The sequence below is a fragment of the Rhinoderma darwinii genome, chromosome 1 (genome assembly GCF_050947455.1).
Source record: "Rhinoderma darwinii isolate aRhiDar2 chromosome 1, aRhiDar2.hap1, whole genome shotgun sequence".
Lineage (NCBI taxonomy): Eukaryota > Metazoa > Chordata > Amphibia > Anura > Rhinodermatidae > Rhinoderma > Rhinoderma darwinii.
Window position 1 is genome coordinate 554008914 of NC_134687.1, and position 6016 is coordinate 554014929.

Genomic DNA, 6016 nt, shown 5'->3' on the forward strand with positions numbered 1-6016 from the left:
TTTTTTCAAACAAAATGTAGGTTTTTTTTTGTTTTTGTTTTTGTTTTTTTTCCCCCTCATTTCCACAAGGACTAAAGGAGAAAAAGCACTGCAAAATTTGTAAAGCAATTTCTCCCAAGTAAAACAATAACCCACATGTGGTCATAAACGGCTGTTTGGACACACGGCAGGGCTTAGAAGGGATGGAGCGCCATTTGGCTTTTGGAGTTCAAATTTAGCAGGAATGGTTTGCGGAGGACATGTCGCGTTTGCAAAGCCCCTGATGGGACAAAACAATGAAAACGCCCAAAAAGTGACTTCATTTAGGAAACTACACCCCTTGAGGAATTAATCTAGGGATGTAGTGAGCGTTTTGACCCCACAGGTGTGTCATAGAATTTATCAGAATTGGGCAGTGAAAATAAAAACAATCCTTTTTTCTTCAGTAAGACATAGCTTTAGCTCAATTTTTCATTTTCTCAACAAATAAAGGAAAAAAAAGAACCCCAACATTTATAAAGCAATTTCTCCCGAGTATGGCAATACCCCATATGTTGTCATAAACTGCTGTTTGAGCACACGGCAGGGCTCAGAAAGGAAGGAGTGCCATTTGGAGTGCAGATTTTGAAATTAGTGGGCACTCGATGTTGCAGAGTGAAAATGGGATTTTTTTTTTTTTCATAGATATCACTATGTGGTACCCAGCTTGTGCCACCATAAGACAGCTCTCTAATTATTATGCAGTGTTTCCCGGTTTTAGAAACACCCTACATGTGACACTAATCTTTTGCCTGGACATTTGGCTCAGATGTGAAATAATAAAAAGAAAGTGACCCCATTTTGGAAACTACACCCCTCAAGGGATTTTATTAAGGGGCATAGTGAGCATTTTCACCCCACAGGTCTTTTCCATAAATGAATGCGCTGTGGATGGTGCAAATTAAAAATTAATATTTTTCCCTAGATATGCCATTTCAGTGGCAAATATGTAGTGCCCAGCTTATGCCACTGGAGACACAGACCCCAAAAATTGTTAAAAGGGTTCTCCTGGTTATGGAGATGCCATATATGTGGAAGGAAACTGCTGTTTTAGCACACTAGGGTTCAGAGGGGAGGGAGCGCCATTTGGCTTATGGAGAGTGGATTTTGCTTGGTAGTAGATTTGTTTGAGTATTGCTGCTGTTTCCATTTATAAAGGCGGGTACATGTAAGCTGGGCAGAGTATATCTGGGGTATAGTCAGGTGGTATAATAATGGGGTAAAAAAAAAAAACAATAAAATGATCCATAGATGTGTTTTTACGCTGTGAAGCAATCCTTTCTGCACTGTCGCACTGATATATGGCGTCCTTTCTTATTCCCCTTTTGGTCCACACTCCAAACCTTTGCAGTTTGGGTAATTTTGCTGGGCAGTGTTGTCCTGGTATAATACAGGCACCCTCGCTTCCAGCAGACATGTTTGGGCCCCCCCTCCCCTTCCTGGTTCCCTAATTTTGGGGCCTTGATAAATCGCCTCTTGAAACAGGTAATGTTCCCCTTGGGCTACACAACTGCATATTTTTTTTATTTCCTGACTTATTGGAGCCTTAACTAATTTTATTTTTTCATAGACGTAGTGGTAGGAGGGCTGTTTTTTTTGCGGGACGAGCTGTAGTTATTATTGGTACCATTTTGGGGTACATGCGACTTCTTGATCACCTTTTATCCTATTTTTTGCGAGGCCAGATAACCAAAAAAAACGCAATTCTGGCATAGTTTTTTAGTTTATACAGTGTTCACCACGCGTTCTAAATGACATGTTACCTTTATTCTGCGGGTCAGTCCGATTCCGGCGATACCTAATTTATAGCACTTTTTTATGTTTTACAACGTTTTGCACAATAAAATTACTTTTGTAAAAAGAATGTAATTTTTCTGTTGCCAAGTTGTGAGAACCATAACTTAACTTTTTCATCTACGGAGATGAGGGCTTGTTTTTTGCGAGACGAGCTATAGTTTTTATAGGTACCATTTTTGGATACGTGCGACTTTTTGATCACTTTTTATTTCAATATTTGTAGGGCAAAGTGACCAAAAATAAACTCGTATAGTTTTTTACGTTTTTGTTTTTTTACGCTGTTCACGCGTGCAAAAATAATATAATATTTTTATACCTCAGGTCCTTACGGTCGCGGCGATACCAAATACGTATGGTTTACTATTTTTTTCAATAATAAAGGACTTGATAAGGCAACAGCGCGATTGCGTTTTATTTTATTACTTGAAACATTTATTATGTTTTCAAACTTATTGTTTTCACTTCTTTTTTTACACTTTTTTTTTCAAGTCCCACTAGGGGACTTGAAGGTCCAACTGTCAGATTTTTTTTTTCTAATACATTGCGCTACCTACATAGTGCAATGTATTAGACCTGTACGTTCTTCACTGACAGCAAGCCGATTAGGCTTCGCCTCCCGGCGGGGCCTAATCGGCTTCCATAATGGCAGAGCAGGAGGCCATTGTGTCTCCTGTTGCCATAGCAGCAGTCGCCAGTCCTGATTGCCTGTCTGGGCTGGCAATCTGCTAGCAACCGCTAAGATGCAGCTTTCGATCGCTGCATTGCAGGGGTTAATGGCAGGGACTGTAGCTCCGGTTCCTGCCCTTACAGGTGGATGTCAGCTGTAACATACAGCTGACTTCCACCGCTGATGACGCCGAATCAGCTCCTGAGCCGGCGCCATCTTGCTGGCGTCTACGGAAGCCGTTCAGCCTCCGCCGCAGGGCGGGGGCTGGAAGTTTTCCGTGCTAGGCAGACCGGGAGGCCAGTATTAGACCTCCGGTTGCCTTTGCAGCCACCGGAACCCTGGTGATTTCATTGCTGGGGTTCCGATGAGTTGCAAACACCTTAAAAGTAGCGATCACATTTGACGACTACATTTAAGGGGTTAATGGGGGGATCGAAGCTAATTTCGGTCACCGCCATTACAGCCGGGTGTCAGCTGTAAGATACAGCTGCCATCTGGGGATGATGGCTCCGGCTTCTGAGCCGGTGCCAAGCATTTGGCGTATGGATACGGCAAAATGTGGGAAGCACTAGCTTTCCATGGCGTACCCATACTGCAAATGTCGGGATGGGGTTAATGTAATTAGCATAAATCTAAAATTGCTCATAACTTGCTCAAAAATGATCGTTTTTCAAAATAAAAAAGTGTTCTCTACATTACAGTGCCGATCAGATTATGTAGGAGATATGGCACTTATGTGGTGACAGAGCCTATTCAACATGTTGTACGTTGAAAGCTGTAAAAATGAAACCCCTCAAAAGATAAAGGAATTGCTGGGGTTTTTTCCCTATTCCACCCCACAAAGAATTTTTGTTCCAGTTTCCCAATACATTATATGGTACAATAAATGATGTCGTGAAAATCTACAACTTATCTTGCAAAAAAACAAACCCTCATGGCTTTATTGATCGAAAAATAAAAGTTATGGCTTTTGGAAGGTGGGGAGGAAAAAAAATGAAAATCCTAAAAATGTCTGACGGGAAGGGATTAAAGCAACAAGTAAGGACTAAAGTACTGCAAGTACCATCCAGAACATCAGGATATGTCAACCTACAAGATGACTCCTACAAAATCCTAATGAAATTTATATTTAGCACCCTATAGATCAGGGGTCTCAAGCACGCGGCCCCTAAGGCTGTCATCTGCGGCCCGCGGGACACAGAGCTGCTAGTATCGGCTCTGCTCCGGTACTCTGTGAAATCGCTGTCCATAAATGGACACGCGATGTCAGGGTCTTCCCCAGAGCGGAGTCCCAAGCAGAGTGCTAGCATAGGCTCTGCTCCGGGACTCTGGAAATCCCCGACATTGCTGTCCATATATGGACAGTTTTGTCAGGGTCTTCCCCAGAGCGGAGTCCCGGGCAGAGTGCTAGCATAGGCTCTGCTTCGGGACTCTGTGGAATCCCTTGACATCGCTGTCCATGAATGGACACGCGATGTCTGGGGCTTCCCTAGAGCCTGAGTACCGGGCAGAACGCTAGCATAGGCTCTGCTCCGGGACTCTGGAATCCCCTGACGTTGCTGTCCACATATGGACAGCGATGTTTAGGGATTCCCCAGAACTGGACAGTGATGTCAGGAGAACAGCTGGAGTCCCAGTAGCAGCGCTCTGTCCGGGACTCCAGCTCTGGGGTTGCCCCTGACATCTCTGTCCCTATATGAACAGTGATGGCAGGAGCAGAGCTGGAATCCCAGGCAGGGTGCTAGAAGCGGCTCTGCTCCGGGACTCCAGCTCTGGGCAAGCCCCTGACATCACTCTCCATATATGGACACTGATGTCAGTTGCTTCCCCAGAGTTCCGGAGTAGAGCCTATACTAGTGCTCCGCTCTGGGGTTGCCCCTGACATCACATTCCGGTTCAGGAGTATCCCCTCACGTCACTGTGTATGAACAGTGACATCAGGGGCACCTCCAGCAGAGGAATCCCTGGCCAAAGCGTAGGCATTGCTCTCGCTGGGGATTCCACTCCTAGAGGGAGCCCCAGTGGAGCTATCTACTGGGGGTGTCTGTGGCAGCGACTACAGAGGTCACTGTGGCAGCGTCTACAGAGGTCACTGTGGCAGCGTCTACAGAGGTCACTGTGGCAGCGTCTACAGAGGGCACTGGCATTATCTACAGAGGGCACTGTGGCATTATCTACAGAGGGCACTGTGGCATTATCTACAGAGGGCACTGTGGCAGCGTCTACAGAGGGCACTGGCATTATCTACAGAGGGCACTGTGGCATTATCTACAGAGGGCACTGTGGCAGCATCTACAGAAGGCACTGTGGCAGTATCTACAGAGGGCTCTGTGGCACGATCTAAAAAGGGGCTACCTAATTTTGACATTTGTGTGTCTGCCAAACGCTGCCAACTGAGCTGCCGGACTGCATTTAGCGACACTTAAACTGTAAAAGTGGATTGTTGAAATAAGCACGTGGAGGAATCTCGCAAATTTCCGGTAAGTTTAAACCTAGCGCTATTATTATAGTAATGTAGTATTGTTATAGTAATGTAGTATTATAGTAATAGTGTTATAGTAGTTCAAATAACTAATTAATTAACAATAATTTTGTAATGTATCAAATTTGAAAGTAATGCGGCCCGTCAACTTAAAATTTTTTCTATATGTGGCCCACTTACCCGGCCGAGTTTGAGACCCCTGCTATAGATTGACCCATTTTGATCAGAGGCTTTCCCTTTGCTGGAGGTGCAATGTAAATACTGGCTCCTATTTCAAGGTATAGTGGACCTGCCTGGAATGTATGGGCACTAATTGAATAAATTAATATAATCTGGTCCCTACATCTCTTATGAGAGCTAGCCACCATGCTCTTACCCCCCCCCCCCCCCCCTCTCCCCCATATCGAATATTATCACTCCTGCTAGAAACTGATTGGTCTGTCATTTCCTGCCGGATGCCTGGCTTCATCAAATTGGAAAACCACAATGATGGATAGGCGAGATTAATGAACTACAGATTTGAGGAACGCTCTTCTGGCAGGTTCCTTTGCATATGGGGTCCCTGGATCTGCTTTAGAGTTTTCAATGTGAACTGAAGGTTGTTCCCCTACACCTTTTACTGTCACACAGCCAGGTGTTCCTACCCACCTGATGAGTCCCCTTAATATTTTTTCAATGCTTGTTTAACTTCTGTGGTTCACACCTGTGGAATCCCCCGCTTCCTGTAGACAATGGTGGCGCTGTTTATCTAATCTCATGCAACCTCTTTACGATCTCTGATGTTTCTACATTGTGAGTTGAAGACTTATCAACTGCATATTGATCATTATAGTTACAAAGAGCTGAAAAAAATAACCATTTCCAAAAATTGTACTGGATAAATATTAATTGGACATTTTGGAGACATTTGTACGTTTTGAACTTCTTCATAGTCACAATCCTTGTAGAGACGTTCAGTCATGGTGGTTTAGGTGAGCAGTGTATTATAACAATAGGAATGAAAGCAGAAAACTGTTTGAAGGAAAGTTCATCTAGTCTTTTCTACTGACTAG